Source organism: Sus scrofa, chromosome 1 (assembly GCF_054392235.1).
Source record: "Sus scrofa isolate SSC_HxYL_T2T_F1_AM1 chromosome 1, Sscrofa_HxYL_maternal_Yorkshire_Landrace_v2.0, whole genome shotgun sequence".
Lineage (NCBI taxonomy): Eukaryota > Metazoa > Chordata > Mammalia > Artiodactyla > Suidae > Sus > Sus scrofa.
The window spans coordinates 9,769,220-9,778,204 of record NC_139383.1 but is presented as its reverse complement, the minus strand read 5'-3'; positions in this window follow the sequence as shown (position 1 = coordinate 9,778,204).

Genomic DNA, 8,985 nt, shown 5'->3' with positions numbered 1-8,985 from the left:
GGCAAGCCCCCAACAGGGCGTGGCTTCCGGAAGGCACAGGTGTTTCGGCTTCTGGATGGAATCCATGTGGTTCCTGCAGAGGGAACAGAAGGGCCCGCGGGAAGCTGGTGGAGTCGATGGGGCCATGTGTTCCTTCACACCACGCGTCCCATCGGGGCTCTGGGCCTGCCTGGGCCAGAGGAAGGGAGTCTCTGAGGGTCCCTCCATTAGGAGCCTGGAAACTGGCCCAGACTGGGTCACGTGCCTGCTCCTAGCCAATCACCACATGGGACGTTAGCAAGCTCCTTGGCCTTGGGCCAATCAGGGTGTGGCCTTGGCCCCTGAGGTCCGTCTGGTCCCGGCAGCCCTTGATACCAGACTCGGCAAGAGGGCCTGATGCCCGAAGGCGGCGGCCCGCTGTGCCCCGGGATGCAGGGACTGCCAGCCCCACATAAGTCATTCTAAAGGATCCCAAACTGAAGATGCCTCCCCTTCACTGGATCTTCTCGGAGCCCAGTACTGGGCGCGGGTGAGAGTGGGCGGCAGGCGCGAGGTGGGGGTGGTTTTTTGAAGCACTGGAACAGCACAGCCCGTGCGCACACGGACACACACACACACATACCCACACGCGCGCATGAAATTGGCAGGACGTAGCAGAGACTCTGACAAATGGCGCAAACTTCCTGTGGAAGTGGCGAGGACTTCCCCACCCCCAATCGGAGAGAACCTTGTGAAATTCTTGCTTCGAGGTAAATCGCTCAGACCTGTGGAATCCTTTCGGCTGTCCTGTGTCATTGGAGACCCTTCTGGTTTTAATCCTGGGCCCCAGAGGCCCGGGTCCTAGTATGAGGAACAACATGGGATGTTCATCTTGATGAATTGTTTTACTTAGGCTGTGGCTGCAGGGACTTTGATGAGGGCTGTCAGTTCCCACACCAGGGATTGAACCAGGGCTGCAGTGATGAACGTGCTGAGTCCTAACCAGGGAACTCCTGAGCCATTTGTCTGTAGAGTTTGATATTCCAGTCGACTCTAAATTGAGCCACCCGTCTCGCACCAGATTATGCCCTAGAACTGGTTTAATGATGACATTATTCATTTGACAACAAGCAATTGCATGTTATTTTTTGCCTTGACCTAAAGAGATCTTCTAGCCAGATAAGTGGTATTTTACATTTGGAGCAATTATTGCTGTAATCACAGAGTCGTTGCCATTAGAAAGGTGATATTCCGGGGAGAGTGTGGGAGGCGCCTGGACCCTGGGTTCCAGAATCCACAGGTGTGAGCCAAATCGGAATTTTTAATCAGCCCCCTCGCCCCTCTGTTGGCTTTTTGAAAGTAAAATTATCTTTAGGTATCATATCCTCATTTGGTTGGAGTCTTCCAAAAACTGGTTTCTGTAGTATTTAAGGCTAACTTGTCGTTTGGGTGATTTTGAATCTTTGGCTTAAGGAACGTAGTGGGGGAAAAAATCACAGTGACACATCACAGGAGCAAAAATTGCAATGTCTTTCTCTACAGTTAAACTTAATTTTTATCCTGAACCTCATTTCTATCTAATGGCAGAAAACCTAGTTTAGGTAAATTACAGATGACACGAGGACAATTTCAGGATCTGGCAGCTATTTTGTGCTTAAGATAAGTTAAAATCAGGATTTTCCCCTTTCCCTTGATGGCTGTTTGGCAGGTGGTGGCTTCCATGGTGTGGTGGATTGCAAGAGTCGCCCAGTTTCCCCCCTCCCTGCATCAGAAATGCCCTTCCCCACAGAACTGTCTGGTGCCTGGGCACACTGACTCTGGCCTTGAACGTGTGACGTGCTTTGACCAATGAGATCTTAGCAAATGAGAAGCAATTAGAGGCTCCAGAAGCACCTGTGTGATCACACGTTCCTGACCTTTCCCTCTGCCGTTGCCAAGAGATGGGAATGCCACCCTGGTCTGAGGATGCCGGGAGGAGAGTGGGCACGTGGCAGAGCACGTGGCAGGTGAGCTGGAGCCCGCAGCCCCTGGGGCTGCCCACCACCCAGGCCTATTCTGTAGCGTTTTAGTGGCAGCAGTGAAGGGTGACAGGGGGGATTAGGGCAGGTGTCTGCCTCACTTGCAGTAGCATTTGCGGAGGCGTGAGGTCTTCCTCTCAGCTTTCACCACCCACATCCTTTCCTACGAGGTGCACTGGCCAGAACTATCCATGCTTGGTGGGCACCAAGGCAGCCACGGTTCCAAACGGCCCCAGGCTTGTGGGGGTCACCGCGACACCCTCTGAGCTCTCGCTCTGTCCCTTCTCAGGGCACCAGGAAGGGGGCCGCCCTCCACCACCTCCTTGGGGCTGGGAGGGACACAGGACTGTCCCCCCACCTGTTCTTGCTCGGCCCCCAGGGAAACACCTGGGCTCTCCTTCCGGGTCCTCGGCCGGACGGGCTGGGCCTGGAGCAGAGCCTCTGTCCTCGGGTTCCAAGCTCCTCTCTTAGTGAGCCGGCCTCCCCCACCCCTCCCGCTCCCTTTGAGAAGCCTCTGCGTCTCCTACTCAGGCCTGTCGCCCGTCCCTTCTGTCCTCCCTGGACATCAGTCCCTGTCCCAGGGCAGTGCCACACCTCAGCCCTCCCCCGCCTGGGCCGTCCCCGCCCTGGGGGGTGTGGCGCCCACACTTCTGACCGGGGCCCTTCAGAGCTTAGTCCGTTGACTGCTCAGCACTTGCCTTCGAGACGGTTGTCTCTGTATGGAAAGGAATCGATTTTTAATCTTAGCCAAGAACTCGCCCCCCCCCCGCCCCCCGCCCCGTGTCTCCAGGTTCTTTCTGTTTTCTGGGCATGGTCTGCACTGCTGAGCTCATTGGAAGAGGGTCCGAACTGGGTCACAACAAGGAAACGTGTGAAAAAAGCCAACGTTTACCCTGACACAAGAATACCATTACACTGAGTCTCTTTGATTTGAGGTGATTAACCAACCAGACTTTGGGGGAAAGTCGATGAAATTAGATTATGTGGGGAGCAAGGAAAAGTCATGGGCTAAGGGCCAGCGCGGAGTCGCTTAGCCTCTCGTGGCCTCAACTTTGTCACCTGGAACACGGGTTGGACCAGGTGATTGTTCTGGACTGTTCCAGCTCGCAGTCCCGTGATGCTAGGATTCAGGCCAAGAACCACGAAGACTGGAACGAACCCAGCTTTCCAATCGTGCTGAACGGACCCCCCCCCCTTCTTTAAACTGACGGTCTTCTCTTCAGCTTCTAATTCGGATCATTTCTGTAATTGTTCCATGAATTAAGTTGACAAGGGTCCTGGGGTGACAGCTCGACCCCAAGTCAACATCCGAGTGTGACAGGAAAGCAATCATGGGCTTTGAAGTTAGACCAGGGTTATTGTCTGGAGGTTTCAACTGAAAATAACTAATCAATTCTTGAGTGATAGTGGCTTTGGCCACATGGACATTTGCTGCTCACTCAACAAGAAGTCTGGAGGGGAGTTCTCATGGTGGCGCAGCAGAAACAAATCCGACTAGGAACCATGAGGTTGCGGGTTCGATCCCTGGCCTTGCTCAGTGGTTTAAGGATCCGGCGTTGCCAGAGCTATGGTGTGGGTCACAGACACGGCTTAGATTTGGTGTTGCTGTGGCTCTGGTGTAAGCCAGTGGCTACAGCTCTGATTCAACCCCTAGCCTGGGAACCTCCATATGCTGTGGGTGTGGCCCTAAAAGGACAAGGGAAAAAAAAAAGTCTGGAGGTAGGAGGTCCTGAGGTTGGTTTGACAGCCCACCATGTCCTCCTGGCCCTGAGCACCTGCCAGGCTTCCACTGCAAATTCAGCTGGTTGGCTTCATTCTTATTACCTCATGGATCCAAAAAGGCTGCCCCAGGCACACAGCTTACCATCCCACAGCTAGTCCACAGGCAGGAAGGAAAGGCAGAGTGTACAAAGGGGATTGTCCTTGAACTGTCCTCCCCTTTCTATCAGGGAGAAAGTCTTCCAGAAGCTCCTGCTCCCCCATCTCATTTGCCAGAATGCTTACCCCCTACCAACAGTGTCAAAGGCAGACAGGATTCTTGTGACCAGCCAAGGCCAGACGGAAGGCAGTCCTCTGGGGCCGGCAGGATTGCCGTAAAAATCAGATGCCATTGGCACAGAAAGAGAGGCTGGCAGCTCATGGGATCCACACCCCCTGTTTTCAAATTTGGGCTTCATTTAGGAGTTCCTGTTGTGGCTCAGTGGGTTAAGAACCCAACTTGAGTTCAATCCCTGGTCTTGCTTAGGGGGTTAAGGATCCAGCATTGCCACAAGCTGCAGCATAGAGTGCAGATGTGGCTTGGATCCTGTGATGCTGTGGCTGTGGTGTAGGATGGCATCTGTAGCTCCAGTTCAACCCCTAGCCTGGGAACTTCCATATGCCACGGGTATGGCCCTAAAAAGAAAAAAAAATTAAAAAGGAAGATATTTTTTAAAAATGTGAGGGGCTTCATTTAATGGTCTGCGCAATCCTGAGCAAATCCCTCAACTTCTCTGAGCCCCATTTTCAGCACCTGAAAAATAGGGGATGATCCTGCCAGCATCACAGGCTGAGTCAGACCACGTGGGCACGGCACGGCCCCAGGATGCTGGACCATCCCCTGCGCCTGCCAGGCACTCAGGCGTGGTAACCTTGGCCTTCCTAGCAGCGCTTTGGATGACAGCCGGCGAGGGCAGCCGAGCTTCTATTCCCAGGTTCCAGCTCCGATCAACTCTGCTTCCAGGACAAGATGCGAGCGAGCGTTGCCAAAGCCAACACGTTTGGCTCCAGTGTTTACCGCTGTGACACCTGCTGCTCAGATGGGCTCTGTGCTGTTTTGTACATATTGGTTTTGGACAGTGGCTGCTGCACATTTTGTCCTCGGATTTCTTAGGGGGCAGATTTAGCATCTGGCAGCACGGCCTCCGACTGTGCAGGGTCTCCAGCAAGCACTGCCGTGGCCATGAGCTGGGATGGGCCATGAGATGGGAGAGAAGGGCATCTGCTCAGAGAGGCACGGCTGCCCTGGGGAGGCCCCGCTGGCCACGTCCCCACAGGGCTGGCCAATGGCCTCTCCACATGGGCGCAGCAGGCAGAACTCCAGGGCTGCGGTCCTCTCACTGCCCCCGGCCCACCCAGCAGCAATCTCTGAAGCCCACCCTCTTCCGCCCGCTCCTCTTGTGCAGCCCTGGGCCAGGCTGGCTGCCACTGCAGGTACAGATGGTCCCCAAACTACGGTGGTTGGACTTAGGATGTTTCACATTTTGCAGTGGGGTGCAAGTGACACACATTCAGAGAAACCGTACTTGGAATTTTGCATTCAGATCTCTTCCCAGGTAAAGGAGAAGCATCGTCGTGAGATGCTGGGCAGCGGCCGCTCCCAGCAGCCTGAGGATCACAGGGTCCACAGCCATAGGCTTCCAACCACTGCTTTTCACTTTAGTGCAGTGGTCGGTAAGTCACGTGAGATGTTCAGCGCTTTAGTGAAACACAGGCTTCGTGCGAGATGATTTGGCCTCTCTGTGGGCTAATGTGGGTGTTCTGAGCACGTTTAGGTAGGGAGGCCAAGCTACGGTGTTCACTGGGTTACGTGTATTAAATGCATTTCTATTTACATTTCAGTTGGCAGTGTGTTTATCAGATTAACCACAGTGTAAGTCGAGGAAGAGTCAGAGAATAAAATCCAGGTTTCTCTCTGCCCAAGGCCTCATGACCTGGCCCCATTTACCTCTCACCCTCGTCCTTGCACAGGGCCGGCTTCATAGGCACCACGTCTGCCATCCCACAGGGTCCTACGCTTGTGTCTTACACTGCTGTCACTGTCTGATAATTCTTAATAAGTTTTGAATGTGGGCCTGCATTTTTGTTTTGTGCTGCAAATTATGTGCTCCTGCCGTTGGCCACGCTCCAGCTTTCCTGGCCCAAGCTTCCTCCTCTTTTTCTCTGGGGACTGTTGGCTGTTTCCCCAGCTCTCTGCAGGGACCCTGCCTCCCGTCCACACTCTCAGCCCTGCCTGCCTGCCCGAGGCACACCAGGCTCACCCCTGTCCCTGTCACCCCAGGGTCCCCACACTTCACACGCACCCGGCACAGAGCGAGTGCTTGACACGTGCTGAGTGAGCGAAGGCATAAAGCAGGGTCAGTTCCAGAACTTAAATGCTGCCTGTGGCTTGAAGGTCATAACTGTGGGAGTTAAGAAGTGTCGCTCACAGAAAGAGCCGCCTGCTCTGTGGTTCTGATTTGGGACCAGGGTCATCTGAAGGAGAGGGAGCGCGTGCAGCCGTCCCTTTGGTGGCACGGCACCGGCTTCTGCGGAGATGCAGTAAATTGAATATTCCAAACATTCAGTGAAGAGCTCTGATGATTTAATAAAGTTAGGAGTTGAAGTGAAGGACAGTGCCTTACATACCCACACACACTTACACATACACACACCTACATGTACAGCTGCATGCATACACACACACCTACACACACCTACACACATCTTCATGTGCACCTACATATACACACACCTACACATACACCTACATATGCACACACCTACATATGCACACACCTACACATACACACACCTACATGTACACACACCTACATGTACACACACCTTCATGTGCACCTACATATACACACACCTACATATGCACACACCTACACATACACACACCTACATGTACACACACCTTCATGTGCACCTACATATACACACACCTACATATGCACACACCTACACATACACCTACATGTACACACACCTACACGTACACACACCGACACGTACACACACCGACACATATGTACACCTACATGTATACACACCTACACACACTTACCTAAACGAACACACATCTGTACCCACACACACCTATACAAACACCTACATAGACACACACAACCATACACACACACACCCGTACACATATACACACACGCACACAGAGTCTAAGGCAGCGTCCGTCTCTTCTGAGCAGTGACGAGGTCTATGCAGGCAGCTGGGAGATGGGCTGAGCCCCAGATTGAGGGGCCCCAGGGCAGTGGCGGCTGGGCCTGTGCAAGGCCCACGCTCCTCCCCAGACCCCGGGCTCCGGGCTGAGAGGGAGCGGTTGGCCCAGGAAGCACCCTGCGATCCCAGGTGAGCTGCAGTGTCCACGTCAGTGTCGCAGTCTCTTCCAGAAAAGGTCTGGAGCAGACTCCAGCTTTGAGGACAAAGCGCAACGTCTCCCCAGGAGACCCGTCACTGCCCCAAACAGGCTGACCTGAGAGTGACCGAGGCAGCGCGGCCCCAGCCCGTCGCTGCTGCTCTGTTCGGTGAGAAGACGCAGAGAGGTGCTGCGGGGGCAGGGAGCCGCAGCCCTGGCGCGAGGGTGCTCCGTGCATGGCCCCGCCCGTCGCTGTCTTGGTTGTGAACAACAGGATGGCCCCTGACTAGTTTGGGCCCGAAGGGAATTATTAGTGTGGCTTAGGTGTGAACGCGCAGAATCGTGGAGGGGCTGGAGGGACAGGTCAAGGCTGCTCTGCCAGGATCAGGGCTTCACATCACACCACGCCCTGATGTGGGCAGCTCGGGTCCACCGCAGCCCAGCCGCCCCGGCACTGACGGCCCTCGGGCCGGGGAACTAGATCTGGCCGCCCCGCCGTGTCGCCACACCCTCGCTGAGCCTGCTCCTTCACACGCTTCCCTCTGCACCGAGGCGCTGCGCAGTCCCCTCGATGGAGCCTGCATCCCAGCCGCAAGGAGACGGCCTCGGGGGGAAGTCCAGGCTCACAGCGTGGACAGGAAGTTATTCAGAAGATGAGGGGGTGGGAGTTCCTGTCATGGCTCAGCGGTAAGGAACCGACTAGTATCCACGAGGATGAGGGTTCGATGCCTGGCCTTGCACACTGGGTGAAGGATCCGGCATTGCTGTGAGCTGTGGCACAGGTCACGGATGTGGCTCAGATCCCGAGTTGCTGTGGCTGTGGCGCAGGTCAGCAGCTGCCGCTCCAGTTCGACCCTTAGCCTGGGAACTTCCATATGCCCCAGGTGCGGCCCTAAAAAGAAAAAAAAAAGCGAAAAAGCCAGTTGAAGACTTGTTCTAGCTCAACCCACAGCCCAGCCTGCCTGGTGCACTTGGCCCGCTCACCACAGAATGAAAAGTGCTTCAGGCTTGTGCGTTCATCTGCTCATTCACACTCGGACTTGTTTACAGGAAAGAATTGCAGTAGGATGTAAGAAAGCAAACCCCAATTATATACATATATTTAAAAGACCCAGAGGAATAGTTTAAAAAAAGACGAGGATAAAATTAGAATGGAATATGCAAGCTGTGGGGCCCACTTAAGGACAGTAGTTGATCTGCCAGTGGGGTTTGAGAGTCCTCAGTGTCGCAGGGGAAAGAGGCCCCAGCCAGCTGCCTGGCTGCACCCACTTCGCAGGCTCCCTGCTTCTGCCGCTGTCTTTCCAGTTCAGAGGTCCTGCTTCCAGTCTGCTCTCTAGGAGCCTCCCTTCCTGCCCTCAATTCCTTGTCCTTCTCTGGGTTTTTTGCATCCGCCTTCTCTTTCTGAAGCTGCTGGGCTGCACAAACAGGCCAGGCTTCAGCCCTGTCCACTCCTCCCCACCTGATCCCAGCCCGCCCTGCGCTGCCATCCTGCCGTCCTGCCCCTGGGTGGGCAGCCGGGTTTGGAGGGCAGTGTGGAGGCAGCCTGCGTGGGACGGAGCCAAGCACTGGCTGCTCCTCCAGTGCCAAGGGACTGCTCTGGCCTCCCTCGTTACTCCTGGCTCATTTATAATCAGCTTTTCCATTATCTTGCAGCGAAGCCCTCTCAGAATCACATTAATTGCCTATAAGTACAGCTGGGTGGTTCATTTATTCTTTCTAATTTGGGGGATCCAAATGGTTTAACCCCTATTTTTATTTTAAAAGCTTTAGGGATTTTGTAAACTTTAGAGGCACTAAAGTCAAAGTGGCCAGACACATGCTCACTCAAGTCCAAGCGGACACACCGTGGCGCACAGCATGGCACACGCAGGGCAGACTTTTTGGACCAGGAGT